This window comes from Rhipicephalus microplus, unplaced genomic scaffold, assembly GCF_043290135.1.
Source record: "Rhipicephalus microplus isolate Deutch F79 unplaced genomic scaffold, USDA_Rmic scaffold_62, whole genome shotgun sequence".
In the NCBI taxonomy this organism is placed as follows: domain Eukaryota; kingdom Metazoa; phylum Arthropoda; class Arachnida; order Ixodida; family Ixodidae; genus Rhipicephalus; species Rhipicephalus microplus.
This window is the reverse complement of record NW_027464635.1, coordinates 1,316,283-1,342,202: the sequence shown is the minus strand read 5'-3', so window position 1 is coordinate 1,342,202 and position 25,920 is coordinate 1,316,283. Positions and strand designations below refer to the sequence as shown.

The following is a 25,920-nucleotide window of genomic DNA, read 5'->3' as shown; positions in this document are numbered from 1 at the left end:
AGTTCGAAATACTTCAGATGGTGCCGCTGCCTGAACAAGACGCTGCGCAGGCGCCGTGGCCTAGTTAGTTAAAGCGCCTGTCTAGTAAACAGGAGATTGTGAGTTCGAATCTCACCGGTGCCGCGGGAGTCAAGACTAACGTCTCTCTAGTTTTTTTTGTTTTCGAAGTTTATTTCGAAATACTTTTGATGGTGTCACTGCCTGAACAAGACGCTGCACAGGTGCCGTGGCTTAGTTGGTTAAAGCGCCTGTGAAGAAAACAGGAGATCGTGAGTTCAAATCTCACCGGTGCCTCGAGAGTCAAGAGAAACATCTCTCTAGCTTTTTGTTTTTGAAGTTTAGTTCGAAATACTTCTGATGGTGTCACTGCCTGAACAACAGGCTGCGCAGGCGCCGTGGCTTAGTTGGTTGAAGCGCCTGTCTAGTAAACAGGAGATCATAAGTTCGAATCTCACCGGTGCCTCGAGAGTCAAGACAAACATCTCTCTAGCTTTTTGTTTTCGGAGTTTAGTTCGAAATACTTCTGATGGTGTCACTGCCTGAACAACAGGCTGCGCAAGCGCCGTGGCTTAGTTGGTTAAAGCGCCTGTCTAGTGAACAGGAAATCATGAGTTCGAATCTCCCCGGTGCCGCGAGAGTCAAGACTAACGTCTCTCTAGTTTTTTGTTTTCGAAGTATAGTTCGAAATACTTCTGATGGTGTCACTGCCTGAACAAAACGCTGCAGGCGCAGTGGCTTAGTTAGTTAAAGCGCCTGTCTGGTAAACAGGAGATCGTGAGTTCGAATCTTACCGGTGCCTCGGGAGTCAAGACTGACGTCTCTCTAGTTTTTGTTTTCGAACAGTCATGACTTTTTTACGCAAACACGTACACGGACACAAGCAAAAGAGGCAAACAACACGGGCGCCCGTGTTGTTTGCCTCTTTTTCTTGTGTCCGTGTACGTCTTTGCGCAAAGAAGTCATCATCGAGTACCAACTCGCCCAACTTTCAGTACTTTTGTTTTCGAAGTTTAGTTCGAAATACTTCTGATGGTGTCACTGCCTGAACATAACGCTGCGCAGGCGCCGTGGCTTAGTTAGTCAAAGCGCCTTTCTAGTAAACAGGAGATCGTGAGTTCGAATCTCACCGGTGCCTCGAGAGTCAAGACTAACGTCTCTCTAGTTTTTTGTTTTCGAAGTATAGTTCGAAATACTTCTCATGGTGCCACTGTCTGAACAAGACGCTGCGCAGGCGCCGTGGCTTAGTTAGTTAAAGCGCCTGTCTAGTAAACAGGAAATCGTGAGTTTGAATCTCACCGGTGCCTCGGGAGTCAAGACTAACGTCTCTCCAGTTTTTTGTTTTCGAAGTTTACTTCGAAATACTTTTGATGGTGTCACTGCCCGAACAAGGCGCTGCGCAGGCGCCGTAGCTTAGTTGGTTGAAGCGCCTGTCTAGTAAACAGGAGAGCATGAGTTCGAATATCACCGGTGCCACGAGAGCCAAGACAAACCTCTCTCTAGTTTTTTGTTTTCGAAGTTTATTTGGAAATACTTTTGATGGTGTCACTGCCCGAACCAGGCGCTGCGCAGGCGCCGTGGCCTAGTTGGTTAAAGCGCCTGTCTAGTTAACAGGAGATCGTGAGTTCAAATCTCACCGGTGCCTAGAGAGTCAAGACAAACCTTTCTCTAGTTTTTTGTTTTCGAAGTTTAGTTCAAAATACTTCTGATAACGTCACTGCCTGAACAAGACGCTACGCAGGCGTTGTGGCTTAGTTGGTTAAAGCGCCGCTCTAGTAAACAGGAGATCATCAGTTCGAATCTCAACGGTGCCTCGAGAGTCAAGGCAACCGTCTCTCTAGTTTTTTGTTTTCGAAGTTTAGTTCGAAATTCTTCTGATGGTGTGACTGCCTGAACAAGACGCTGCGCAGGCGCCGTGGCTTCTTTAGTTAAAGCGCCTGTCTAGTAAACAAGAGATCGTGAGTTCGAATCTCACCGGTGCCTCGAGAATCAAGACAAACGTCTTTCTAGTTTTTTGTTTTCGAAGTTTAGTTCGAAATACTTCTGGTGGTGTCACTGCCTGAGCAAGACGCTGCGCAGGCGCCGTGGCTTAGTTGGTTAAAGCGCCTGTCTAGTAAACAGGAGATTATGAGTTCGAATCTCAGCGGTGCCTCGAGAGTCAAGACAAACGTCTCTCTAGTTTTTTTGTTTTCGAAGTTTATTTCGAAATACTTCTGAAGGTGTCACTGCCTGAACAAGACGCTGCGCAGGCGCCGTGGCTTAGTTGGTTAAAGCGCCTGTCTAGTAAACAGGAGATCGTGAGTTCGAATCTATCGGTGCCTCGGGAGTCAAGACTAACGTCTCTCTAGTTTTTTTGTTTTCGAAGTTTATGTCGAAATACTTCTGATGGTGTCACTGCCTGAACAAGACGCTGCACAGGTGCCGTGGCTTAGTTTGTTAAAGCGCCTGTCAAGAAAACAGGAGATCGTGAGTTCAAATCTCACCGGTGCCTCGAGAGTCAAGACAAACATCTCTCTAGCTTTTTGTTTTCGAAGTTTAGTTCGAAATACTTCTGATGGTGTCACTGCCTGAACAACAGGCTGCGCAGGCGCCGTGGCCTTAGTTGGTTAAAGCGCCTGTCTAGTAAACAGGAGATCATGAGTTCGAATCTCACCGGTGCCTCGAGAGTCAAGACTAACATCTCTCTAGTTTTTTGTTTTCGAAGTATAGTTCGAAATACTTCTGATGGTGTCACTGCCTGAACAAGATGCTGCGGGCGCCGTGGCTTAGTTAGTTAAAGCGCCTGTCTGGTACATAGGAGATCGTGAGTTCGAATCTCACCAGTGCTTCGGGAGTCAAGACTGACGTCTCTCTAGTTTTTTGTTTTCGAACATTCATGACTTTTTTGCGCAAACACGTACACGGACACAAGCAAAAGAGGCAAACAACACGGGCGCCCGTGTTTTTTGCCTCTTTTTCTTGTGTCCGTGTACGTCTTTGCGCAAAGAAGTCATGATCGAGTACCAACTCGCCCAACTTTCAGTACTTTTGTTTTCGAAGTTTAGTTGGAAGTACTTCTGATGGTGTCACTGCCTGAGCAAGACGCTGCGCAGGCGCCGTGGCTTAGTTGGTTAAAGCGCCTGTCTAGTAAACAGGAGATCATGAGTTCGAATCTCAGCGGTGCTTCGAGAGTCAAGCAAACGTCTCTCTAGTTTTTTTGTTTTCGAAGTTTAGTTCGAAATACTTCTCATGGTGCCACTGTCTGAACAAGACGCTGCGCAGGCGCCGTGGCTTAGTTAGTTAAAGCGCCTGTCTAGTAAACAGGAAATCGTGAGTTCGAATCTCACCGGTGCCTCGGGAGTCAAGACTAACGTCTCTCCAGTTTTTTGTTTTCGAAGTTTACTTCGAAATACTTTTGATGGTGTCACTGCCCGAACAAGGCGCTGCGCAGGCGCCGTAGCTTAGTTGGTTGAAGCGCCTGTCTAGTAAACAGGAGAGCATGAGTTCGAATATCACCGGTGCCACGAGAGCCAAGACAAACCTCTCTCTAGTTTTTTGTTTTCGAAGTTTATTTGGAAATACTTTTGATGGTGTCACTGCCCGAACCAGGCGCTGCGCAGGCGCCGTGGCCTAGTTGGTTAAAGCGCCTGTCTAGTTAACAGGAGATCGTGAGTTCAAATCTCACCGGTGCCTCGAGAGTCAAGACAAACCTTTCTCTAGTTTTTTGTTTTCGAAGTTTAGTTCAAAATACTTCTGATGGCGTCACTGCCTGAAGAAGACGCTGCACAGGCGCCGTGGCTTAGTTGGTTAAAGCGCCTGTCTAGTAAACAGGAGATCATGAGTTCGAATCTCAACGGTGCCTCGAGAGTCAAGGCAACCGTCTCTCTAGTTTTTTGTTTTCGAAGTTTAGTTCGAAATTCTTCTGATGGTGTGACTGCCTTAACAATACGCTGCGCAGTCACCGTGTCTTAGTTTGTTATCTCACCTGTCTAGTAAACAGGAGATAGTGAGCTCGAATCTCACCGGTACCTCGAGAGACAAGACAAATTTCTCTGTAATTTTTTGTTTTCGAAGTATAGTTCGAAATACTTCTAATGGTGTCACTGCCTCAACGAGACGCCGCGCAGGCGCCATGGCTTAGTTGGTTAAAGCGCCTGCCTAGTAAACAAGAGATCGTGAGTTCGAATCTTACCGGTGCTTCGAGAGTAAAGACAAACGTCTCTCTAGTTTTTTGTTTTCGAAGTTTAGTTCGAAATAGTTCTGATGGTGTCACTGCCTAAACAAGACGCTGCGCAGGCGCCGTGGCTTCTTTAGTTAAAGCGCCTGTCTAGTAAACAGGAGATCGTGAGTTCGAATCTCACCGGTGCCTCGAGAGTCAAGACTAACGTCTCTCTAGTTTTTTGTTTTCGAAGTATAGTTCGAAATACTTCTCATGGTGCCACTGTCTGAACAAGACGCTGCGCAGGCGCCGTGGCTTAGTTAGTTAAAGCGCCTGTCTAGTAAACAGGAAATCGTGAGTTCGAATCTCACCGGTTCCACGAGAGCCAAGACAAACCTCTCTCTAGTTTTTTGTTTTCGAAGTTTATTTGGAAATACTTTTGATGGTGTCACTGCCCGAACAAGGCGCTGCGCAGGCGCCGTGGCCTAGTTGGTTAAAGCGCCTGTCTAGTTAACGGGAGATCGTGAGTTCAAATCTCACCGGTGCCTCGAGAGTCAAGACAAACCTTTCTCTAGTTTTTTTGTTTTCGAAGTTTATTTCGAAATACTTCTGATGGTGTCACTGCCTGAACAAGACGCTGCGCAGGCGCCGTGGCTTAGTTGGTTAAAGCGCCTGTCTAGTAAACAGGAGATCGTGAGTTCGAATCTACCGGTGCCTCGGGAGTCAAGACTAACGTCTCTCTAGTTTTTTTGTTTTCGAAGTTTATGTCGAAATACTTCTGATGGTGTCACTGCCTGAACAAGACGCTGCACAGGTGCCGTGGCTTAGTTTGTTAAAGCGCCTGTCAAGAAAACAGGAGATCGTGAGTTCAAATCTCACCGGTGCCTCGAGAGTCAAGACAAACATCTCTCTAGCTTTTTGTTTTCGAAGTTTAGTTCGAAATACTTCTGATGGTGTCACTGCCTGAACAACAGGCTGCGCAGGCGCCGTGGCCTTAGTTGGTTAAAGCGCCTGTCTAGTAAACAGGAGATCATGAGTTCGAATCTCACCGGTGCCTCGAGAGTCAAGACTAACATCTCTCTAGTTTTTTGTTTTCGAAGTATAGTTCGAAATACTTCTGATGGTGTCACTGCCTGAACAAGATGCTGCGGGCGCCGTGGCTTAGTTAGTTAAAGCGCCTGTCTGGTACATAGGAGATCGTGAGTTCGAATCTCACCAGTGCTTCGGGAGTCAAGACTGACGTCTCTCTAGTTTTTTGTTTTCGAACATTCATGACTTTTTTGCGCAAACACGTACACGGACACAAGCAAAAGAGGCAAACAACACGGGCGCCCGTGTTTTTTGCCTCTTTTTCTTGTGTCCGTGTACGTCTTTGCGCAAAGAAGTCATGATCGAGTACCAACTCGCCCAACTTTCAGTACTTTTGTTTTCGAAGTTTAGTTGGAAGTACTTCTGATGGTGTCACTGCCTGAGCAAGACGCTGCGCAGGCGCCGTGGCTTAGTTGGTTAAAGCGCCTGTCTAGTAAACAGGAGATCATGAGTTCGAATCTCAGCGGTGCTTCGAGAGTCAAGCAAACGTCTCTCTAGTTTTTTTGTTTTCGAAGTTTAGTTCGAAATACTTCTGATGGTGTCACTGCCTGAACAAGACGCTGCGCAGGCGCCGTGGCTTAGTTGGTTAAAGCGCCTGTCTAGTAAACAGGAGATCGTGAGTTCAAATCTCACCGGTGCCTCGAGAGTCAAGACTAACGTCTCTCTAGTTTTTTGTTTCCGAAGTATAGTTCGAAATACTTCTGATGGTGTCACTGCCTGAACAAGGCGCTGCGCAGGCGCCGTGGCTTAGTTGGTTAAATCGTCTGTCTAGTAAACAAGAAATCATGAGTTCGAATCTCCCCAGTGCCGCGAGAGTCAAGACTAACGTCTCTCTAGTTTTTTGTTTTCGAAGTATAGTTCAAAATACTTCTGATGGTGTCACTGCCTGAACAAGACGCTGCAGGCGCAGTGGCTTAGTTAGTTAAAGCGCCTGTCTGGTAAACAGGAGATCGTGAGTTCGAATCTTACCGGTGCCTCGGGAGTCAAGACTGACGTCTCTCTAGTTTTTGTTTTCGAACAGTCATGACTTTTTTACGCAAACACGTACACGGACACAAGCAAAAGAGGCAAACAACACGGGCGCCCGTGTTGTTTGCCTCTTTTTCTTGTGTCCGTGTACGTCTTTGCGCAAAGAAGTCATCATCAAGTACCAACTCGCCCAACTTTCAGTACTTTTGTTTTCGAAGTTTAGTTCGAAATACTTCTGATGGTGTCACTGCCTGAACAAAACGCTGCGCAGGCGCCGTGGCTTAGTTAGTCAAAGCGCCTTTCTAGTAAACAGGAGATCGTGAGTTCGAATCTCACCGGTGCCTCGAGAGTCAAGACTAACGTCTCTCTAGTTTTTTGTTTTCGAAGTATAGTTCGAAATACTTCTCATGGTGCCACTGTCTGAACAAGACGCTGCGCAGGCGCCGTGGCTTAGTTAGTTAAAGCGCCTGTCTAGTAAACAGGAAATCGTGAGTTCGAATCTCACCGGTGCCTCGGGAGTCAAGACTAACGTCTCTCCAGTTTTTTGTTTTCGAAGTTTACTTCGAAATACTTTTGATGGTGTCACTGCCCGAACAAGGCGCTGCGCAGGCGCCGTAGCTTAGTTGGTTGAAGCGCCTGTCTAGTAAACAGGAGAGCATGAGTTCGAATATCACCGGTGCCACGAGAGCCAAGACAAACCTCTCTCTAGTTTTTTGTTTTCGAAGTTTATTTGGAAATACTTTTGATGGTGTCACTGCCCGAACAAGGCGCTGCGCAGGCGCCGTGGCCTAGTTGGTTAAAGCGCCTGTCTAGTTAACAGGAGATCGTGAGTTCAAATCTCACCGGTGCCTCGAGAGTCAAGACAAACCTTTCTCTAGTTTTTTGTTTTCGAAGTTTAGTTCAAAATACTTCTGATGGCGTCACTGCCTGAAGAAGACGCTGCACAGGCGCCGTGGCTTAGTTGGTTAAAGCGCCTGTCTAGTAAACAGGAGATCATGAGTTCGAATCTCAACGGTGCCTCGAGAGTCAAGGCAACCGTCTCTCTAGTTTTTTGTTTTCGAAGTTTAGTTCGAAATTCTTCTGATGGTGTGACTGCCTTAACAATACGCTGCGCAGTCAGCGTGTCTTAGTTTGTTATCTCACCTGTCTAGTAAACAGGAGATAGTGAGCTCGAATCTCACCGGTACCTCGAGAGACAAGACAAATTTCTCTGTAATTTTTTGTTTTCGAAGTATAGTTCGAAATACTTCTAATGGTGTCACTGCCTCAACGAGACGCCGCGCAGGCGCCATGGCTCAGTTGGTTAAAGCGCCTGCCTAGTAAACAAGAGATCGTGAGTTCGAATCTTACCGGTGCTTCGAGAGTAAAGACAAACGTCTCTCTAGTTTTTTGTTTTCGAAGTTTAGTTCGAAATAGTTCTGATGGTGTCACTGCCTAAACAAGACGCTGCGCAGGCGCCGTGGCTTCTTTAGTTAAAGCGCCTGTCTAGTAAACAGGAGATCGTGAGTTCGAATCTCACCGCTGCCTCGAGAGTCAAGACTAACGTCTCTCTAGTTTTTTGTTTTCGAAGTATAGTTCGAAATACTTTTGATGGTGTCACTGCCCGAACAAGGCGCTGCGCAGGCGCCGTAGCTTAGTTGGTTGAAGCGCCTGTCTAGTAAACAGAAAAGCGTGAGTTCGAATATCACCGGTGCCACGAGAGCCAAGACAAACCTCTCTCTAGTTTTTTGTTTTCGAAGTTTATTTGGAAATACTTTTGATGGTGTCACTGCCCGAACAAGGCGCTGCGCAGGCGCCGTGGCCTAGTTGGTTAAAGCGCCTGTCTAGTTAACAGGAGATCGTGAGTTCAAATCTCACCGGTGCCTCGAGAGTCAAGACAAACCTTTCTCTAGTTTTTTGTTTTCGAAGTTTAGTTCAAAATACTTCTGATGGCGTCACTGCCTGAAGAAGACGCTGCACAGGCGCCGTGGCTTAGTTGGTTAAAGCGCCTGTCTAGTAAACAGGAGATCATGAGTTCGAATCTCAACGGTGCCTCGAGAGTCAAGGCAACCGTCTCTCTAGTTTTTTGTTTTCGAAGTTTAGTTCGAAATTCTTCTGATGGTGTGACTGCCTTAACAATACGCTGCGCAGTCAGCGTGTCTTAGTTTGTTATCTCACCTGTCTAGTAAACAGGAGATAGTGAGCTCGAATCTCACCGGTACCTCGAGAGACAAGACAAATTTCTCTGTAATTTTTTGTTTTCGAAGTATAGTTCGAAATACTTCTAATGGTGTCACTGCCTCAACGAGACGCCGCGCAGGCGCCATGGCTCAGTTGGTTAAAGCGCCTGCCTAGTAAACAAGAGATCGTGAGTTCGAATCTTACCGGTGCTTCGAGAGTAAAGACAAACGTCTCTCTAGTTTTTTGTTTTCGAAGTTTAGTTCGAAATAGTTCTGATGGTGTCACTGCCTAAACAAGACGCTGCGCAGGCGCCGTGGCTTCTTTAGTTAAAGCGCCTGTCTAGTAAACAGGAGATCGTGAGTTCGAATCTCACCGCTGCCTCGAGAGTCAAGACTAACGTCTCTCTAGTTTTTTGTTTTCGAAGTATAGTTCGAAATACTTCTGATGAAGTCACTGCCTGAACAAGACGCTGCGCAGGCGCCGTGGCTTAGTTAGTTAAAGCGCCTGTCTAGTAAACAGGAAAGCGTGAGTTCGAATCTCACCGGTGCCTCGAGAGTCAAGACAAACCTTTCTCTAGTTTTTTGTTTTCGAAGTTTAGTTCAAAATACTTCTGATAACGTCACTGCCTGAACAAGACGCTGCGCAGGCGCCGTGGCTTAGTTGGTTAAAGCGCCGGTCTAGTAAACAGGTGATCATGAGTTCGAATCTCACCGGTGCCTCGAGAGTCAAGGCAACCGTCTCTCTAGTTTTTTGTTTTAGATGTTTAGTTCGAACTTCTTCTGATGGTGTGACTGCCTTAACAAGACGCTGCGCAGGCGCGGTGGCTTAGTTGGTTAAAGCGCCTGTCTAGTAAACAGGACATCGCGAGTTCGAATCTCACATGTGCCTCGAGAGTGAAGACTACCGTCTCTCTAGTTTTTTGTTTTCGAAGTATAGTTCCAAATACTTCTGATGGTGTCACTGCCTGAACAAGACGCTGCGCAGGCACCGTGGCCTCTCTAGTTAAAGCGCCTGTCTAGTAAACAGGAAATCGTGAGTTCGAATCTCACCGGTGCCTCGAGAGTCAAGAAAAACCTTTCTCTAGTTTTTTGTTTTCGAAGTTTAGTTCAAAATACTTCTGATAACGTCACTGCCTGAACAAGACGCTGCGCAGGCGTTGTGGCTTAGTTGGTTAAAGCGCCGCTCTAGTAAACAGGAGATCATCAGTTCGAATCTCAACGGTGCCTCGAGAGTCAAGGCAACCGTCTCTCTAGTTTTTTGTTTTCGATGTTTAGTTCGAACTTTTTCTAATGGTGTGACTGCCTTAACAAGACGCTGCGCAGGCGCCGTGGCTTCTTTAGTTAAAGCGCCTGTCTAGTAAACAAGAGATCGTGAGTTCGAATCTCACCGGTGCCTCGAGAGTCAAGACAAACGTCTTTCTAGTTTTTTGTTTTCGAAGTTTAGTTCGAAATACTTCTTGTGGTGTCACTGCCTGAGCAAGACGCTGCGCAGGCGCCGTGGCTTAGTTGGTTAAAGCGCCTGTCTAGTAAACAGGAGATTATGAGTTCGAATCTCAGCGGTGCCTCGAGAGTCAAGAGAAACCTTTCTCTAGTTTTTTGTTTTCGAAGTTTAGTTCAAAATACTTCTGATAACGTCACTGCCTGAACAAGACGCTGCGCAGGCGTTGGCTTAGTTGGTTAAAGCGCCGCTCTAGTAAACAGGAGATCATCAGTTCGAATCTCAACGGTGCCTCGAGAGTCAAGGCAACCGTCTCTCTAGTTTTTTGTTTTCGAAGTTTAGTTCGAAATTCTTCTGATGGTGTGACTGCCTGAACAAGACGCTGCGCAGGCGCCGTGGCTTCTTTAGTTAAAGCGCCTGTCTAGTAAACAAGAGATCGTGAGTTCGAATCTCACCGGTGCCTCGAGAGTCAAGACAAACGTCTTTCTAGTTTTTTGTTTTCGAAGTTTAGTTCGAAATACTTCTGGTGGTGTCACTGCCTGAGCGAGACGCTGCGCAGGCGCCGTGGCTTAGTTGGTTAAAGCGCCTGTCTAGTAAACAGGAGATTATGAGTTCGAATCTCAGCGGTGCCTCGAGAGTCAAGACAAACGTCTCTCTAGTTTTTTTGTTTTCGAAGTTTATTTCGAAATACTTCTGATGGTGTCACTGCCTGAACAAGACGCTGCGCAGGCGCCGTGGCTTAGTTGGTTAAAGGGCCTGTCTAGTAAACAGGAGATCGTGAGTTCGAATCTACCGGTGCCTCGAGAATCAAGACTAACGTCTCTCTAGTTTTTTTGTTTTCGAAGTATAGTTCGAAATACTTCAGATGGTGTCACTGCCTGAACAAGACGCTGCGCAGGCGCCGTGGCTTAGTTAGTTAAAGCGCCTGTCTACTAAACAGGAGATCGTGAGTTCGAATCTCACCGGTGCCTCGGGAGTCAAGACTAACGTCTCTCTAGTTTTTTTGTTTTCGAAGTTTATTTCGAAATACTTCTGATGGTGTCACTGCATGAACAAGACGCTGCACAGGTGCCGTGGCTTAGTTTGTTAAAGCGCCTGTCAAGAAAACAGGAGATCGTGAGTTCAAATCTCACCGGTGCCTCGAGAGTCAAGACAAACGCCTTTCTAGTTTTTTGTTTTCAAAGTTTCGTTTGAAATACTTCTGATGGCATCGCTGCCTGAACAACAGGCTGCGCAGGCGCCGTGGCTTAGTTAGTTAAAGCGCCTGTCTAGTAAACAGGAGATTGTGAGTTCGAATCTCACCGGTGCCTCGAGAGTCAAGACTAACGTCTCTCTAGTTTTTTGTTTCCGAAGTATAGTTCGAAATACTTCTGATGGTGTCACTGCCTGAACAAGGCGCTGCGCAGGCGCCGTGGCTTAGTTGGTTAAAGCGCCTGTCTAGAAAACAGGAAATCATGAGTCGAATCTCCCCGGTGCCGCGAGAGTCAAGACTAACGTCTCTCTAGTTTTTTGTTTTCGAAGTATAGTTCGAAATACTTCTCATGGTGCCACTGTCTGAACAAGAGGCTGCGCAGGCGCCGTGGCTTAGTTAGTTAAAGCGCCTGTCTAGTAAACAGGAAATCGTGAGTTCGAATCTCACCGGTGCCTCGGGAGTCAAGACTAACGTCTCTCCAGTTTTTTGTTTTCGAAGTTTACTACGAAATACTTTTGATGGTGTCACTGCCCGAACAAGGCGCTGCGCAGGCGCCGTAGCTTAGTTGGTTGAAGCGCCTGTCTAGTAAACAGGAGAGCATGAGTTCGAATATCACCGGTGCCACGAGAGCCAAGACAAACCTCTCTCTAGTTTTTTGTTTTCGAAGTTTATTTGGAAATACTTTTGATGGTGTCACTGCCCGAACAAGGCGCTGCGCAGGCGCCGTGGCCTAGTTGGTTAAAGCGCCTGTCTAGTTAACAGGAGATCGTGAGTTCAAATCTCACCGGTGCCTCGAGAGTCAAGACAAACCTTTCTCTAGTTTTTTGTTTTCGAAGTTTAGTTCGAAATTCTTCTGATGGTGTGACTGCCTTAACAATATGCTGCGCAGTCAGCGTGTCTTAGTTTGTTATCTCACCTGTCTAGTAAACAGGAGATAGTGAGCTCGAATCTCACCGGTACCTCGAGAGACAAGACAAATTTCTCTGTAATTTTTTGTTTTCGAAGTATAGTTCGAAATACTTCTAATGGTGTCACTGCCTCAACGAGACGCCGCGCAGGCGCCATGGCTCAGTTGGTTAAAGCGCCTGCCTAGTAAACAAGAGATCGTGAGTTCGAATCTTACCGGTGCTTCGAGAGTAAAGACAAACGTCTCTCTAGTTTTTTGTTTTCGAAGTTTAGTTCGAAATAGTTCTGATGGTGTCACTGCCTAAACAAGACGCTGCGCAGGCGCCGTGGCTTCTTTAGTTAAAGCGCCTGTCTAGTAAACAGGAGATCGTGAGTTCGAATCTCACCGCTGCCTCGAGAGTCAAGACTAACGTCTCTCTAGTTTTTTGTTTTCGAAGTATAGTTCGAAATACTTTTGATGGTGTCACTGCCCGAACAAGGCGCTGCGCAGGCGCCGTAGCTTAGTTGGTTGAAGCGCCTGTCTAGTAAACAGAAAAGCGTGAGTTCGAATATCACCGGTGCCACGAGAGCCAAGACAAACCTCTCTCTAGTTTTTTGTTTTCGAAGTTTATTTGGAAATACTTTTGATGGTGTCACTGCCCGAACAAGGCGCTGCGCAGGCGCCGTGGCCTAGTTGGTTAAAGCGCCTGTCTAGTTAACAGGAGATCGTGAGTTCAAATCTCACCGGTGCCTCGAGAGTCAAGACAAACCTTTCTCTAGTTTTTTGTTTTCGAAGTTTAGTTCAAAATACTTCTGATGGCGTCACTGCCTGAAGAAGACGCTGCACAGGCGCCGTGGCTTAGTTGGTTAAAGCGCCTGTCTAGTAAACAGGAGATCATGAGTTCGAATCTCAACGGTGCCTCGAGAGTCAAGGCAACCGTCTCTCTAGTTTTTTGTTTTCGAAGTTTAGTTCGAAATTCTTCTGATGGTGTGACTGCCTTAACAATACGCTGCGCAGTCAGCGTGTCTTAGTTTGTTATCTCACCTGTCTAGTAAACAGGAGATAGTGAGCTCGAATCTCACCGGTACCTCGAGAGACAAGACAAATTTCTCTGTAATTTTTTGTTTTCGAAGTATAGTTCGAAATACTTCTAATGGTGTCACTGCCTCAACGAGACGCCGCGCAGGCGCCATGGCTCAGTTGGTTAAAGCGCCTGCCTAGTAAACAAGAGATCGTGAGTTCGAATCTTACCGGTGCTTCGAGAGTAAAGACAAACGTCTCTCTAGTTTTTTGTTTTCGAAGTTTAGTTCGAAATAGTTCTGATGGTGTCACTGCCTAAACAAGACGCTGCGCAGGCGCCGTGGCTTCTTTAGTTAAAGCGCCTGTCTAGTAAACAGGAGATCGTGAGTTCGAATCTCACCGCTGCCTCGAGAGTCAAGACTAACGTCTCTCTAGTTTTTTGTTTTCGAAGTATAGTTCGAAATACTTCTGATGAAGTCACTGCCTGAACAAGACGCTGCGCAGGCGCCGTGGCTTAGTTAGTTAAAGCGCCTGTCTAGTAAACAGGAAAGCGTGAGTTCGAATCTCACCGGTGCCTCGAGAGTCAAGACAAACCTTTCTCTAGTTTTTTGTTTTCGAAGTTTAGTTCAAAATACTTCTGATAACGTCACTGCCTGAACAAGACGCTGCGCAGGCGCCGTGGCTTAGTTGGTTAAAGCGCCGGTCTAGTAAACAGGTGATCATGAGTTCGAATCTCACCGGTGCCTCGAGAGTCAAGGCAACCGTCTCTCTAGTTTTTTGTTTTCGATGTTTAGTTCGAACTTCTTCTGATGGTGTGACTGCCTTAACAAGACGCTGCGCAGGCGCGGTGGCTTAGTTGGTTAAAGCGCCTGTCTAGTAAACAGGACATCGCGAGTTCGAATCTCACATGTGCCTCGAGAGTGAAGACTACCGTCTCTCTAGTTTTTTGTTTTCGAAGTATAGTTCCAAATACTTCTGATGGTGTCACTGCCTGAACAAGACGCTGCGCAGGCACCGTGGCCTCTCTAGTTAAAGCGCCTGTCTAGTAAACAGGAAATCGTGAGTTCGAATCTCACCGGTGCCTCGAGAGTCAAGAAAAACCTTTCTCTAGTTTTTTGTTTTCGAAGTTTAGTTCAAAATACTTCTGATAACGTCACTGCCTGAACAAGACGCTGCGCAGGCGTTGTGGCTTAGTTGGTTAAAGCGCCGCTCTAGTAAACAGGAGATCATCAGTTCGAATCTCAACGGTGCCTCGAGAGTCAAGGCAACCGTCTCTCTAGTTTTTTGTTTTCGATGTTTAGTTCGAACTTTTTCTAATGGTGTGACTGCCTTAACAAGACGCTGCGCAGGCGCCGTGGCTTCTTTAGTTAAAGCGCCTGTCTAGTAAACAAGAGATCGTGAGTTCGAATCTCACCGGTGCCTCGAGAGTCAAGACAAACGTCTTTCTAGTTTTTTGTTTTCGAAGTTTAGTTCGAAATACTTCTGGTGGTGTCACTGCCTGAGCAAGACGCTGCGCAGGCGCCGTGGCTTAGTTGGTTAAAGCGCCTGTCTAGTAAACAGGAGATTATGAGTTCGAATCTCAGCGGTGCCTCGAGAGTCAAGAGAAACCTTTCTCTAGTTTTTTGTTTTCGAAGTTTAGTTCAAAATACTTCTGATAACGTCACTGCCTGAACAAGACGCTGCGCAGGCGTTGGCTTAGTTGGTTAAAGCGCCGCTCTAGTAAACAGGAGATCATCAGTTCGAATCTCAACGGTGCCTCGAGAGTCAAGGCAACCGTCTCTCTAGTTTTTTGTTTTCGAAGTTTAGTTCGAAATTCTTCTGATGGTGTGACTGCCTGAACAAGACGCTGCGCAGGCGCCGTGGCTTCTTTAGTTAAAGCGCCTGTCTAGTAAACAAGAGATCGTGAGTTCGAATCTCACCGGTGCCTCGAGAGTCAAGACAAACGTCTTTCTAGTTTTTTGTTTTCGAAGTTTAGTTCGAAATACTTCTGGTGGTGTCACTGCCTGAGCAAGACGCGGCGCAGGCGCCGTGGCTTAGTTGGTTAAAGCGCCTGTCTAGTAAACAGGAGATAATGAGTTCGAATCTCAGCGGTGCCTCGAGAGTCAAGACAAACGTCTCTCTAGTTTTTTTGTTTTCGAAGTTTATTTCGAAATACTTCTGATGGTGTCACTGCCTGAACAAGACGCTGCGCAGGCGCCGTGGCTTAGTTGGTTAAAGGGCCTGTCTAGTAAACAGGAGATCGTGAGTTCGAATCTACCGGTGCCTCGAGAATCAAGACTAACGTCTCTCTAGTTTTTTTGTTTTCGAAGTATAGTTCGAAATACTTCAGATGGTGTCACTGCCTGAACAAGACGCTGCGCAGGCGCCGTGGCTTAGTTAGTTAAAGCGCCTGTCTACTAAACAGGAGATCGTGAGTTCGAATCTCACCGGTGCCTCGGGAGTCAAGACTAACGTCTCTCTAGTTTTTTTGTTTTCGAAGTTTATTTCGAAATACTTCTGATGGTGTCACTGCATGAACAAGACGCTGCACAGGTGCCGTGGCTTAGTTTGTTAAAGCGCCTGTCAAGAAAACAGGAGATCGTGAGTTCAAATCTCACCGGTGCCTCGAGAGTCAAGACAAACGCCTTTCTAGTTTTTTGTTTTCAAAGTTTCGTTTGAAATACTTCTGATGGCATCGCTGCCTGAACAACAGGCTGCGCAGGCGCCGTGGCTTAGTTAGTTAAAGCGCCTGTCTAGTAAACAGGAGATTGTGAGTTCGAATCTCACCGGTGCCTCGAGAGTCAAGACTAACGTCTCTCTAGTTTTTTGTTTCCGAAGTATAGTTCGAAATACTTCTGATGGTGTCACTGCCTGAACAAGGCGCTGCGCAGGCGCCGTGGCTTAGTTGGTTAAAGCGCCTGTCTAGAAAACAGGAAATCATGAGTCGAATCTCCCCGGTGCCGCGAGAGTCAAGACTAACGTCTCTCTAGTTTTTTGTTTTCGAAGTATAGTTCGAAATACTTCTCATGGTGCCACTGTCTGAACAAGACGCTGCGCAGGCGCCGTGGCTTAGTTAGTTAAAGCGCCTGTCTAGTAAACAGGAAATCGTGAGTTCGAATCTCACCGGTGCCTCGGGAGTCAAGACTAACGTCTCTCCAGTTTTTGTTTTCGAAGTTTACTTCGAAATACTTTTGGTGGTGTCACTGCCCGAACAAGGCGCTGCGCAGGCGCCGTAGCTTAGTTGGTTGAAGCGCCTGTCTAGTAAACAGGAGAGCATGAGTTCGAATATCACCGGTGCCACGAGAGCCAAGACAAACCTCTCTCTAATTTTTTGTTTTCGAAGTTTATTTGGAAATACTTTTGATGGTGTCACTGCCCGAACAAGGCGCTGCGCAGGCGCCGTGGCCTAGTTGGTTAAAGCGCCTGTCTAGTTAACAGGAGATCGTGAGTTCAAATCTCACCGGTGCCTCGAGAGTCAAGACAAACCTTTCTCTAGTTTTTTGTTTTCGAAGTTTAGTTCAAAATACTTCTGATGGCGTCACTGCCTGAAGAAGACGCTGCACAGGCGCCGTGGCTTAGTTGGTTAAAGCGCCTGTCTAGTAAACAGGAGATCATGAGTTCGAATCTCAACGGTGCCTCGAGAGTCAAGGCAACCGTCTCTCTAGTTTTTTGTTTTCGAAGTTTAGTTCGAAATTCTTCTGATGGTGTGACTGCCTTAACAATACGCTGCGCAGTCAGCGTGTCTTAGTTTGTTATCTCACCTGTCTAGTAAACAGGAGATAGTGAGCTCGAATCTCACCGGTACCTCGAGAGACAAGACAAATTTCTCTGTAATTTTTTGTTTTCGAAGTATAGTTCGAAATACTTCTAATGGTGTCACTGCCTCAACGAGACGCCACGCAGGCGCCATGGCTCAGTTGGTTAAAGCGCCTGCCTAGTAAACAAGAGATCGTGAGTTCGAATCTTACCGGTGCTTCGAGAGTAAAGACAAACGTCTCTCTAGTTTTTTGTTTTCGAAGTTTAGTTCGAAATAGTTCTGATGGTGTCACTGCCTAAACAAGACGCTGCGCAGGCGCCGTGGCTTCTTTAGTTAAAGCGCCTGTCTAGTAAACAGGAGATCGTGAGTTCGAATCTCACCGCTGCCTCGAGAGTCAAGACTAACGTCTCTCTAGTTTTTTGTTTTCGAAGTATAGTTCGAAATACTTTTGATGGTGTCACTGCCCGAACAAGGCGCTGCGCAGGCGCCGTAGCTTAGTTGGTTGAAGCGCCTGTCTAGTAAACAGGAAAGCGTGAGTTCGAATATCACCGGTGCCACGAGAGCCAAGACAAACCTCTCTCTAGTTTTTTGTTTTCGAAGTTTATTTGGAAATACTTTTGATGGTGTCACTGCCCGAACAAGGCGCACGTAGGCGCCGTGGCCTAGTTGGTTAAAGCGCCTGTCTAGTTAACAGGAGATCCTGAGTTCAAATCTCACCGGTGCCTCGAGAGTCAAGACAAACCTTTCTCTAGTTTTTTGTTTTCGAAGTTGAGTTCAAAATACTTCTGATGGCGTCACTGCCTGAAGAAGACGCTGCACAGGCGCCGTGGCTTAGTTGGTTAAAGCGCCTGTCTAGTAAACAGGAGATCATGAGTTCGAATCTCAACGGTGCCTCGAGAGTCAAGGCAACCGTCTCTCTAGTTTTTTGTTTTCGAAGTTTAGTTCGAAATTCTTCTGATGGTGTGACTGCCTTAACAATACGCTGCGCAGTCAGCGTGTCTTAGTTTGTTATCTCACCTGTCTAGTAAACAGGAGATAGTGAGCTCGAATCTCACCGGTACCTCGAGAGACAAGACAAATTTCTCTGTAATTTTTTGTTTTCGAAGTATAGTTCGAAATACTTCTAATGGTGTCACTGCCTCAACGAGACGCCGCGCAGGCGCCATGGCTCAGTTGGTTAAAGCGCCTGCCTAGTAAACAAGAGATCGTGAGTTCGAATCTTACCGGTGCTTCGAGAGTAAAGACAAACGTCTCTCTAGTTTTTTGTTTTCGAAGTTTAGTTCGAAATAGTTCTGATGGTGTCACTGCCTAAACAAGACGCTGCGCAGGCGCCGTGGCTTCTTTAGTTAAAGCGCCTGTCTAGTAAACAGGAGATCGTGAGTTCGAATCTCACCGCTGCCTCGAGAGTCAAGACTAACGTCTCTCTAGTTTTTTGTTTTCGAAGTATAGTTCGAAATACTTCTGATGAAGTCACTGCCTGAACAAGACGCTGCGCAGGCGCCGTGGCTTAGTTAGTTAAAGCGCCTGTCTAGTAAACAGGAAAGCGTGAGTTCGAATCTCACCGGTGCCTCGAGAGTCAAAACAAACCTTTCTCTAGTTTTTTGTTTTCGAAGTTTAGTTCAAAATACTTCTGATAACGTCACTGCCTGAACAAGACGCTGCGCAGGCGCCGTGGCTTAGTTGGTTAAAGCGCCGGTCTAGTAAACAGGTGATCATGAGTTCGAATCTCACCGGTGCCTCGAGAGTCAAGGCAACCGTCTCTCTAGTTTTTTGTTTTCGATGTTTAGTTCGAACTTCTTCTGATGGTGTGACTGCCTTAACAAGACGCTGCGCAGGCGCGGTGGCTTAGTTGGTTAAAGCGCCTGTCTAGTAAACAGGACATCGCGAGTTCGAATCTCACATGTGCCTCGAGAGTGAAGACTACCGTCTCTCTAGTTTTTTGTTTTCAAAGTATAGTTCCAAATACTTCTGATGGTGTCCCTGCCTGAACAAGACGCTGCGCAGGCACCGTGGCCTCTCTAGTTAAAGCGCCTGTCTAGTAAACAGGAAATCGTGAGTTCGAATCTCACCGGTGCCTCGAGAGTCAAGAAAAACCTTTCTCTAGTTTTTTGTTTTCGAAGTTTAGTTCAAAATACTTCTGATAACGTCACTGCCTGAACAAGACGCTGCGCAGGCGTTGTGGCTTAGTTGGTTAAAGCGCCGCTCTAGTAAACAGGAGATCATCAGTTCGAATCTCAACGGTGCCTCGAGAGTCAAGGCAACCGTCTCTCTAGTTTTTTGTTTTCGATGTTTAGTTCGAACTTTTTCTGATGGTGTGACTGCCTTAACAAGACGCTGCGCAGGCGCCGTGGCTTCTTTAGTTAAAGCGCCTGTCTAGTAAACAGGAGATTATGAGTTCGAATCTCAGCGGTGCCTCGAGAGTCAAGAGAAACCTTTCTCTAGTTTTTTGTTTTCGAAGTTTAGTTCAAAATACTTCTGATAACGTCACTGCCTGAACAAGACGCTGCGCAGGCGTTGGCTTAGTTGGTTAAAGCGCCGCTCTAGTAAACAGGAGATCATCAGTTCGAATCTCAACGGTGCCTCGAGAGTCAAGGCAACCGTCTCTCAAGTTTTTTGTTTTCGAAGTTTAGTTCGAAATTCTTCTGATGGTGTGACTGCCTGAACAAGACGCTGCGCAGGCGCCGTGGCTTCTTTAGTTAAAGCGCCTGTCTAGTAAACAAGAGATCGTGAGTTCGAATCTCACCGGTGCCTCGAGAGTCAAGACAAACGTCTTTCTAGTTTTTTGTTTTCGAAGTTTAGTTCGAAATACTTCTGGTGGTGTCACTGCCTGAGCAAGACGCTGCGCAGGCGCCGTGGCTTAGTTGGTTAAAGCGCCTGTCTAGTAAACAGGAGATAATGAGTTCGAATCTCAGCGGTGCCTCGAGAGTCAAGACAAACGTCTCTCTAGTTTTTTTGTTTTCGAAGTTTATTTCGAAATACTTCTGATGGTGTCACTGCCTGAACAAGACGCTGCGCAGGCGCCGTGGCTTAGTTGGTTAAAGGGCCTGTCTAGTAAACAGGAGATCGTGAGTTCGAATCTACCGGTGCCTCGAGAATCAAGACTAACGTCTCTCTAGTTTTTTTGTTTTCGAAGTATAGTTCGAAATACTTCAGATGGTGTCACTGCCTGAACAAGACTCTGCGCAGGCGCCGTGGCTTAGTTAGTTAAAGCGCCTGTCTACTAAACAGGAGATCGTGAGTTCGAATCTCACCGGTGCCTCGGGAGTCAAGACTAACGTCTCTCTAGTTTTTTTGTTTTCGAAGTTTATTTCGAAATACTTCTGATGGTGTCACTGCATGAACAAGACGCTGCACAGGTGCCGTGGCTTAGTTTGTTAAAGCGCCTGTCAAGAAAACAGGAGATCGTGAGTTCAAATCTCACCGGTGCCTCGAGAGTCAAGACAAACGCCTTTCTAGTTTTTTGTTTTCAAAGTTTCGTTTGAAATACTTCTGATGGCATCGCTGCCTGAACAACAGGCTGCGCAGGCGCCGTGGCTTAGTTAGTTAAAGCGCCTGTCTAGTAAACAGGAGATTGTGAGTTCGAATCTCACCGGTGCCTCGAGAGTCAAGACTAACGTCTCTCTAGTTTTTTGTTTCCGAAGTATAGTTCGAAATACTTCAGATGGTGTCACTGCCTGAACAAGGCGCTGCGCAGGCGCCGTGGCTTAGTTGGTTAAAGCGCCTGTCTAGAAAACAGGAAATCATGAGTCGAATCTCCCCGGTGCCGCGAGAGTCAAGACTAACGTCTCTCTAGTTTTTTGTTTTCGAAGTATAGTTCGAAATACTTCTCATGGTGCCACTGTCTGAACAAGACGCTGCGCAGGCGCCGTGGCTTAGTTAGTTAAAGCGCCTGTCTAGTAAACAGGAAATCGTGAGTTCGAATCTCACCGGTGCCTCGGGAGTCAAGACTAACGTCTCTCCAGTTTTTGTTTTCGAAGTTTACTTCGAAATACTTTTGATGGTGTCACTGCCCGAACAAGGCGCTGCGCAGGCGCCGTAGCTTAGTTGGTTGAAGCGCCTGTCTAGTAAACAGGAGAGCATGAGTTCGAATATCACCGGTGCCACGAGAGCCAAGACAAACCTCTCTCTAGTTTTTTGTTTTCGAAGTTTATTTTGAAATACTTTTGATGGTGTCACTGCCCGAACAAGGCGCTGCGCAGGCGCCGTGGCCTAGTTGGTTAAAGCGCCTGTCTAGTTAACAGGAGATCGTGAGTTCAAATCTCACCGGTGCCTCGAGAGTCAAGACAAACCTTTCTCTAGTTTTTTGTTTTCGAAGTTTAGTTCAAAATACTTCTGATGGCGTCACTGCCTGAAGAAGACGCTGCACAGGCGCCGTGGCTTAGTTGGTTAAAGCGCCTGTCTAGTAAACAGGAGATCATGAGTTCGAATCTCAACGGTGCCTCGAGAGTCAAGGCAACCGTCTCTCTAGTTTTTTGTTTTCGAAGTTTAGTTCGAAATTCTTCTGATGGTGTGACTGCCTTAACAATACGCTGCGCAGTCAGCGTGTCTTAGTTTGTTATCTCACCTGTCTAGTAAACAGGAGATAGTGAGCTCGAATCTCACCGGTACCTCGAGAGACAAGACAAATTTCTCTGTAATTTTTTGTTTTCGAAGTATAGTTCGAAATACTTCTAATGGTGTCACTGCCTCAACGAGACGCCACGCAGGCGCCATGGCTCAGTTGGTTAAAGCGCCTGCCTAGTAAACAAGAGATCGTGAGTTCGAATCTTACCGGTGCTTCGAGAGTAAAGACAAACGTCTCTCTAGTTTTTTGTTTTCGAAGTTTAGTTCGAAATAGTTCTGATGGTGTCACTGCCTAAACAAGACGCTGCGCAGGCGCCGTGGCTTCTTTAGTTAAAGCGCCTGTCTAGTAAACAGGAGATCGTGAGTTCGAATCTCACCGCTGCCTCGAGAGTCAAGACTAACGTCTCTCTAGTTTTTTGTTTTCGAAGTATAGTTCGAAATACTTTTGATGGTGTCACTGCCCGAACAAGGCGCTGCGCAGGCGCCGTAGCTTAGTTGGTTGAAGCGCCTGTCTAGTAAACAGGAAAGCGTGAGTTCGAATATCACCGGTGCCACGAGAGCCAAGACAAACCTCTCTCTAGTTTTTTGTTTTCGAAGTTTATTTGGAAATACTTTTGATGGTGTCACTGCCCGAACAAGGCGCACGCAGGCGCCGTGGCCTAGTTGGTTAAAGCGCCTGTCTAGTTAACAGGAGATCCTGAGTTCAAATCTCACCGGTGCCTCGAGAGTCAAGACAAACCTTTCTCTAGTTTTTTGTTTTCGAAGTTTAGTTCAAAATACTTCTGATGGCGTCACTGCCTGAAGAAGACGCTGCACAGGCGCCGTGGCTTAGTTGGTTAAAGCGCCTGTCTAGTAAACAGGAGATCATGAGTTCGAATCTCAACGGTGCCTCGAGAGTCAAGGCAACCGTCTCTCTAGTTTTTTGTTTTCGAAGTTTAGTTCGAAATTCTTCTGATGGTGTGACTGCCTTAACAATACGCTGCGCAGTCAGCGTGTCTTAGTTTGTTATCTCACCTGTCTAGTAAACAGGAGATAGTGAGCTCGAATCTCACCGGTACCTCGAGAGACAAGACAAATTTCTCTGTAATTTTTTGTTTTCGAAGTATAGTTCGAAATACTTCTAATGGTGTCACTGCCTCAACGAGACGCCGCGCAGGCGCCATGGCTCAGTTGGTTAAAGCGCCTGCCTAGTAAACAAGAGATCGTGAGTTCGAATCTTACCGGTGCTTCGAGAGTAAAGACAAACGTCTCTCTAGTTTTTTGTTTTCGAAGTTTAGTTCGAAATAGTTCTGATGGTGTCACTGCCTAAACAAGACGCTGCGCAGGCGCCGTGGCTTCTTTAGTTAAAGCGCCTGTCTAGTAAACAGGAGATCGTGAGTTCGAATCTCACCGCTGCCTCGAGAGTCAAGACTAACGTCTCTCTAGTTTTTTGTTTTCGAAGTATAGTTCGAAATACTTCTGATGAAGTCACTGCCTGAACAAGACGCTGCGCAGGCGCCGTGGCTTAGTTAGTTAAAGCGCCTGTCTAGTAAACAGGAAAGCGTGAGTTCGAATCTCACCGGTGCCTCGAGAGTCAAGACAAACCTTTCTCTAGTTTTTTGTTTTCGAAGTTTAGTTCAAAATACTTCTGATAACGTCACTGCCTGAACAAGACGCTGCGCAGGCGCCGTGGCTTAGTTGGTTAAAGCGCCGGTCTAGTAAACAGGTGATCATGAGTTCGAATCTCACCGGTGCCTCGAGAGTCAAGGCAACCGTCTCTCTAGTTTTTTGTTTTCGATGTTTAGTTCGAACTTCTTCTGATGGTGTGACTGCCTTAACAAGACGCTGCGCAGGCGCGGTGGCTTAGTTGGTTAAAGCGCCTGTCTAGTAAACAGGACATCGCGAGTTCGAATCTCACATGTGCCTCGAGAGTGAAGACTACCGTCTCTCTAGTTTTTTGTTTTCAAAGTATAGTTCCAAATACTTCTGATGGTGTCCCTGCCTGAACAAGACGCTGCGCAGGCACCGTGGCCTCTCTAGTTAAAGCGCCTGTCTAGTAAACAGGAAATCGTGAGTTCGAATCTCACCGGTGCCTCGAGAGTCAAGAAAAACCTTTCTCTAGTTTTTTGTTTTCGAAGTTTAGTTCAAAATACTTCTGATAACGTCACTGCCTGAACAAGACGCTGCGCAGGCGTTGTGGCTTAGTTGGTTAAAGCGCCCCTCTAGTAAACAGGAGATCATCAGTTCGAATCTCAACGGTGCCTCGAGAGTCAAGGCAACCGTCTCTCTAGTTTTTTGTTTTCGATGTTTAGTTCGAACTTTTTCTGATGGTGTGACTGCCTTAACAAGACGCTGCGCAGGCGCCGTGGCTTCTTTAGTTAAAGCGCCTGTCTAGTAAACAAGAGATCGTGAGTTCGATTCTCACCGGTGCCTCGAGAGTCAAGACAAACGTCTTTCTAGTTTTTTGTTTTCGAAGTTTAGTTCGAAATACTTCTGGTGGTGTCACTGCCTGAGCAAGACGCTGCGCAGGCGCCGTGGCTTAGTTGGTTAAAGCGCCTGTCTAGTAAACAGGAGATTATGAGTTCGAATCTCAGCGGTGCCTCGAGAGTCAAGAGAAACCTTTCTCTAGTTTTTTGTTTTCGAAGTTTAGTTCAAAATACTTCTGATAACGTCACTGCCTGAACAAGACGCTGCGCAGGCGTTGGCTTAGTTGGTTAAAGCGCCGCTCTAGTAAACAGGAGATCATCAGTTCGAATCTCAACGGTGCCTCGAGAGTCAAGGCAACCGTCTCTCTAGTTTTTTGTTTTCGAAGTTTAGTTCGAAATTCTTCTGATGGTGTGACTGCCTGAACAAGACGCTGCGCAGGCGCCGTGGCTTCTTTAGTTAAAGCGCCTGTCTAGTAAACAAGAGATCGTGAGTTCGAATCTCACCGGTGCCTCGAGAGTCAAGACAAACGTCTTTCTAGTTTTTTGTTTTCGAAGTTTAGTTCGAAATACTTCTGGTGGTGTCACTGCCTGAGCAAGACGCTGCGCAGGCGCCGTGGCTTAGTTGGTTAAAGCGCCTGTCTAGTAAACAGGAGATTATGAGTTCGAATCTCAGCGGTGCCTCGAGAGTCAAGACAAACGTCTCTCTAGTTTTTTTGTTTTCGAAGTTTATTTCGAAATACTTCTGATGGTGTCACTGCCTGAACAAGACGCTGCGCAGGCGCCGTGGCTTAGTTGGTTAAAGCGCCTGTCTAGTAAACAGGAGATCGTGAGTTCGAATCTACCGGTGCCTCGAGAATCAAGACTAACGTCTCTCTAGTTTTTTTGTTTTCGAAGTATAGTTCGAAATACTTCAGATGGTGTCACTGCCTGAACAAGACGCTGCGCAGGCGCCGTGGCTTAGTTAGTTAAAGCGCCTGTCTACTAAACAGGAGATCGTGAGTTCGAATCTCACCGGTGCCTCGGGAGTCAAGACTAACGTCTCTCTAGTTTTTTTGTTTTCGAAGTTTATTTCGAAATACTTCTGATGGTGTCACTGCATGAACAAGACGCTGCACAGGTGCCGTGGCTTAGTTTGTTAAAGCGCCTGTCAAGAAAACAGGAGATCGTGAGTTCAAATCTCACCGGTGCCTCGAGAGTCAAGACAAACGCCTTTCTAGTTTTTTGTTTTCAAAGTTTCGTTTGAAATACTTCTGATGGCATCGCTGCCTGAACAACAGGCTGCGCAGGCGCCGTGGCTTAGTTAGTTAAAGCGCCTGTCTAGTAAACAGGAGATTGTGAGTTCGAATCTCACCGGTGCCTCGAGAGTCAAGACTAACGTCTCTCTAGTTTTTTGTTTCCGAAGTATAGTTCGAAATACTTCTGATGGTGTCACTGCCTGAACAAGGCGCTGCGCAGGCGCCGTGGCTTAGTTGGTTAAAGCGCCTGTCTAGAAAACAGGAAATCATGAGTCGAATCTCCCCGGTGCCGCGAGAGTCAAGACTAATGTCTCTCTAGTTTTTTGTTTTCGAAGTATAGTTCGAAATACTTCTGATGGTGTCACTGCCTGAACAAGACGCTGCAGGCGCAGTGGCTTAGTTAGTTAAAGCGCCTGTCTGGTAAACAGGAGATCGTGAGTTCGAATCTTACCGGTGCCTCGGGAGTCAAGACTGACGTCTCTCTAGTTTTTGTTTTCGAACAGTCATGACTTTTTTACGCAAACACGTACACGGACACAAGCAAAAGAGGCAAACAACACGGGCGCCCGTGTTGTTTGCCTCTTTTTCTTGTGTCCGTGTACGTCTTTGCGCAAAGAAGTCATCATCGAGTACCAACTCGCCCAACTTTCAGTACTTTTGTTTTCGAAGTTTAGTTCGAAATACTTCTGATGGTGTCACTGCCTGAACAAAACGCTGCGCAGGCGCCGTGGCTTAGTTAGTCAAAGCGCCTTTCTAGTAAACAGGAGATCGTGAGTTCGAATCTCACCGGTGCCTCGAGAGTCAAGACTAACGTCTCTCTAGTTTTTTGTTTTCGAAGTGTAGTTCGAAATACTTCTCATGGTGCCACTGTCTGAACAAGACGCTGCGCAGGCGCCGTGGCTTAGTTAGTTAAAGCGCCTGTCTAGTAAACAGGAAATCGTGAGTTCGAATCTCACCGGTGCCTCGGGAGTCAAGACTAACGTCTCTCCAGTTTTTTGTTTTCGAAGTTTACTTCGAAATACTTTTGATGGTGTCACTGCCCGAACAAGGCGCTGCGCAGGCGCCGTAGCTTAGTTGGTTGAAGCGCCTGTCT

General features: G+C 46.7%; 34 non-coding genes across 34 annotated transcripts; all 34 read left to right on the top strand.

The window, feature by feature from the left end:
• Positions 1 to 725: 725 nt before the first annotated feature.
• On the top strand, positions 726 to 799 carry TRNAT-GGU (transfer RNA threonine (anticodon GGU)). Its single transcript has one exon. It is a non-coding gene; the product is annotated as a tRNA-Thr (tRNA).
• A 1,276-nt stretch (positions 800 to 2,075) lies between these two features.
• Positions 2,076 to 2,149, top strand: TRNAT-AGU (transfer RNA threonine (anticodon AGU)). The gene has a single exon. It is a non-coding gene; the product is annotated as a tRNA-Thr (tRNA).
• Positions 2,150 to 2,414: 265 nt separating this feature from the next.
• On the top strand, positions 2,415 to 2,488 carry TRNAS-AGA (transfer RNA serine (anticodon AGA)). Its single transcript has one exon. It is a non-coding gene; the product is annotated as a tRNA-Ser (tRNA).
• Positions 2,489 to 3,088: 600 nt separating this feature from the next.
• Positions 3,089 to 3,162, top strand: TRNAT-AGU (transfer RNA threonine (anticodon AGU)). Its single transcript has one exon. It is a non-coding gene; the product is annotated as a tRNA-Thr (tRNA).
• Positions 3,163 to 3,764: 602 nt separating this feature from the next.
• TRNAT-AGU (transfer RNA threonine (anticodon AGU)) lies at positions 3,765 to 3,838 on the top strand. The gene has a single exon. It is a non-coding gene; the product is annotated as a tRNA-Thr (tRNA).
• A 1,110-nt stretch (positions 3,839 to 4,948) lies between these two features.
• On the top strand, positions 4,949 to 5,022 carry TRNAS-AGA (transfer RNA serine (anticodon AGA)). Its single transcript has one exon. It is a non-coding gene; the product is annotated as a tRNA-Ser (tRNA).
• A 600-nt stretch (positions 5,023 to 5,622) lies between these two features.
• Positions 5,623 to 5,696, top strand: TRNAT-AGU (transfer RNA threonine (anticodon AGU)). Its single transcript has one exon. It is a non-coding gene; the product is annotated as a tRNA-Thr (tRNA).
• Positions 5,697 to 5,791: 95 nt separating this feature from the next.
• On the top strand, positions 5,792 to 5,865 carry TRNAT-AGU (transfer RNA threonine (anticodon AGU)). Its single transcript has one exon. It is a non-coding gene; the product is annotated as a tRNA-Thr (tRNA).
• Positions 5,866 to 6,127: 262 nt separating this feature from the next.
• Positions 6,128 to 6,201, top strand: TRNAT-GGU (transfer RNA threonine (anticodon GGU)). Its single transcript has one exon. It is a non-coding gene; the product is annotated as a tRNA-Thr (tRNA).
• Positions 6,202 to 7,139: 938 nt separating this feature from the next.
• Positions 7,140 to 7,213, top strand: TRNAT-AGU (transfer RNA threonine (anticodon AGU)). The gene has a single exon. It is a non-coding gene; the product is annotated as a tRNA-Thr (tRNA).
• A 940-nt stretch (positions 7,214 to 8,153) lies between these two features.
• TRNAT-AGU (transfer RNA threonine (anticodon AGU)) lies at positions 8,154 to 8,227 on the top strand. The gene has a single exon. It is a non-coding gene; the product is annotated as a tRNA-Thr (tRNA).
• A 1,616-nt stretch (positions 8,228 to 9,843) lies between these two features.
• TRNAT-AGU (transfer RNA threonine (anticodon AGU)) lies at positions 9,844 to 9,917 on the top strand. The gene has a single exon. It is a non-coding gene; the product is annotated as a tRNA-Thr (tRNA).
• Positions 9,918 to 10,348: 431 nt separating this feature from the next.
• TRNAT-AGU (transfer RNA threonine (anticodon AGU)) lies at positions 10,349 to 10,422 on the top strand. The gene has a single exon. It is a non-coding gene; the product is annotated as a tRNA-Thr (tRNA).
• Positions 10,423 to 10,687: 265 nt separating this feature from the next.
• Positions 10,688 to 10,761, top strand: TRNAS-ACU (transfer RNA serine (anticodon ACU)). Its single transcript has one exon. It is a non-coding gene; the product is annotated as a tRNA-Ser (tRNA).
• A 96-nt stretch (positions 10,762 to 10,857) lies between these two features.
• TRNAS-AGA (transfer RNA serine (anticodon AGA)) lies at positions 10,858 to 10,931 on the top strand. The gene has a single exon. It is a non-coding gene; the product is annotated as a tRNA-Ser (tRNA).
• Positions 10,932 to 11,026: 95 nt separating this feature from the next.
• On the top strand, positions 11,027 to 11,100 carry TRNAT-AGU (transfer RNA threonine (anticodon AGU)). The gene has a single exon. It is a non-coding gene; the product is annotated as a tRNA-Thr (tRNA).
• A 1,615-nt stretch (positions 11,101 to 12,715) lies between these two features.
• Positions 12,716 to 12,789, top strand: TRNAT-AGU (transfer RNA threonine (anticodon AGU)). Its single transcript has one exon. It is a non-coding gene; the product is annotated as a tRNA-Thr (tRNA).
• Positions 12,790 to 14,405: 1,616 nt separating this feature from the next.
• Positions 14,406 to 14,479, top strand: TRNAT-AGU (transfer RNA threonine (anticodon AGU)). Its single transcript has one exon. It is a non-coding gene; the product is annotated as a tRNA-Thr (tRNA).
• Positions 14,480 to 15,249: 770 nt separating this feature from the next.
• Positions 15,250 to 15,323, top strand: TRNAS-ACU (transfer RNA serine (anticodon ACU)). The gene has a single exon. It is a non-coding gene; the product is annotated as a tRNA-Ser (tRNA).
• Positions 15,324 to 15,419: 96 nt separating this feature from the next.
• Positions 15,420 to 15,493, top strand: TRNAS-AGA (transfer RNA serine (anticodon AGA)). The gene has a single exon. It is a non-coding gene; the product is annotated as a tRNA-Ser (tRNA).
• Positions 15,494 to 15,588: 95 nt separating this feature from the next.
• On the top strand, positions 15,589 to 15,662 carry TRNAT-AGU (transfer RNA threonine (anticodon AGU)). The gene has a single exon. It is a non-coding gene; the product is annotated as a tRNA-Thr (tRNA).
• Positions 15,663 to 16,431: 769 nt separating this feature from the next.
• TRNAT-AGU (transfer RNA threonine (anticodon AGU)) lies at positions 16,432 to 16,505 on the top strand. The gene has a single exon. It is a non-coding gene; the product is annotated as a tRNA-Thr (tRNA).
• A 939-nt stretch (positions 16,506 to 17,444) lies between these two features.
• Positions 17,445 to 17,518, top strand: TRNAT-AGU (transfer RNA threonine (anticodon AGU)). Its single transcript has one exon. It is a non-coding gene; the product is annotated as a tRNA-Thr (tRNA).
• A 2,291-nt stretch (positions 17,519 to 19,809) lies between these two features.
• On the top strand, positions 19,810 to 19,883 carry TRNAS-ACU (transfer RNA serine (anticodon ACU)). The gene has a single exon. It is a non-coding gene; the product is annotated as a tRNA-Ser (tRNA).
• Positions 19,884 to 19,979: 96 nt separating this feature from the next.
• On the top strand, positions 19,980 to 20,053 carry TRNAS-AGA (transfer RNA serine (anticodon AGA)). The gene has a single exon. It is a non-coding gene; the product is annotated as a tRNA-Ser (tRNA).
• A 95-nt stretch (positions 20,054 to 20,148) lies between these two features.
• On the top strand, positions 20,149 to 20,222 carry TRNAT-AGU (transfer RNA threonine (anticodon AGU)). The gene has a single exon. It is a non-coding gene; the product is annotated as a tRNA-Thr (tRNA).
• A 769-nt stretch (positions 20,223 to 20,991) lies between these two features.
• Positions 20,992 to 21,065, top strand: TRNAT-AGU (transfer RNA threonine (anticodon AGU)). The gene has a single exon. It is a non-coding gene; the product is annotated as a tRNA-Thr (tRNA).
• A 939-nt stretch (positions 21,066 to 22,004) lies between these two features.
• TRNAT-AGU (transfer RNA threonine (anticodon AGU)) lies at positions 22,005 to 22,078 on the top strand. The gene has a single exon. It is a non-coding gene; the product is annotated as a tRNA-Thr (tRNA).
• Positions 22,079 to 23,694: 1,616 nt separating this feature from the next.
• Positions 23,695 to 23,768, top strand: TRNAT-AGU (transfer RNA threonine (anticodon AGU)). Its single transcript has one exon. It is a non-coding gene; the product is annotated as a tRNA-Thr (tRNA).
• Positions 23,769 to 24,199: 431 nt separating this feature from the next.
• On the top strand, positions 24,200 to 24,273 carry TRNAT-AGU (transfer RNA threonine (anticodon AGU)). Its single transcript has one exon. It is a non-coding gene; the product is annotated as a tRNA-Thr (tRNA).
• Positions 24,274 to 24,538: 265 nt separating this feature from the next.
• TRNAS-ACU (transfer RNA serine (anticodon ACU)) lies at positions 24,539 to 24,612 on the top strand. The gene has a single exon. It is a non-coding gene; the product is annotated as a tRNA-Ser (tRNA).
• A 96-nt stretch (positions 24,613 to 24,708) lies between these two features.
• TRNAS-AGA (transfer RNA serine (anticodon AGA)) lies at positions 24,709 to 24,782 on the top strand. The gene has a single exon. It is a non-coding gene; the product is annotated as a tRNA-Ser (tRNA).
• A 95-nt stretch (positions 24,783 to 24,877) lies between these two features.
• Positions 24,878 to 24,951, top strand: TRNAT-AGU (transfer RNA threonine (anticodon AGU)). The gene has a single exon. It is a non-coding gene; the product is annotated as a tRNA-Thr (tRNA).
• A 261-nt stretch (positions 24,952 to 25,212) lies between these two features.
• Positions 25,213 to 25,286, top strand: TRNAT-GGU (transfer RNA threonine (anticodon GGU)). The gene has a single exon. It is a non-coding gene; the product is annotated as a tRNA-Thr (tRNA).
• The last annotated feature ends 634 nt before the right edge of the window (positions 25,287 to 25,920 follow it).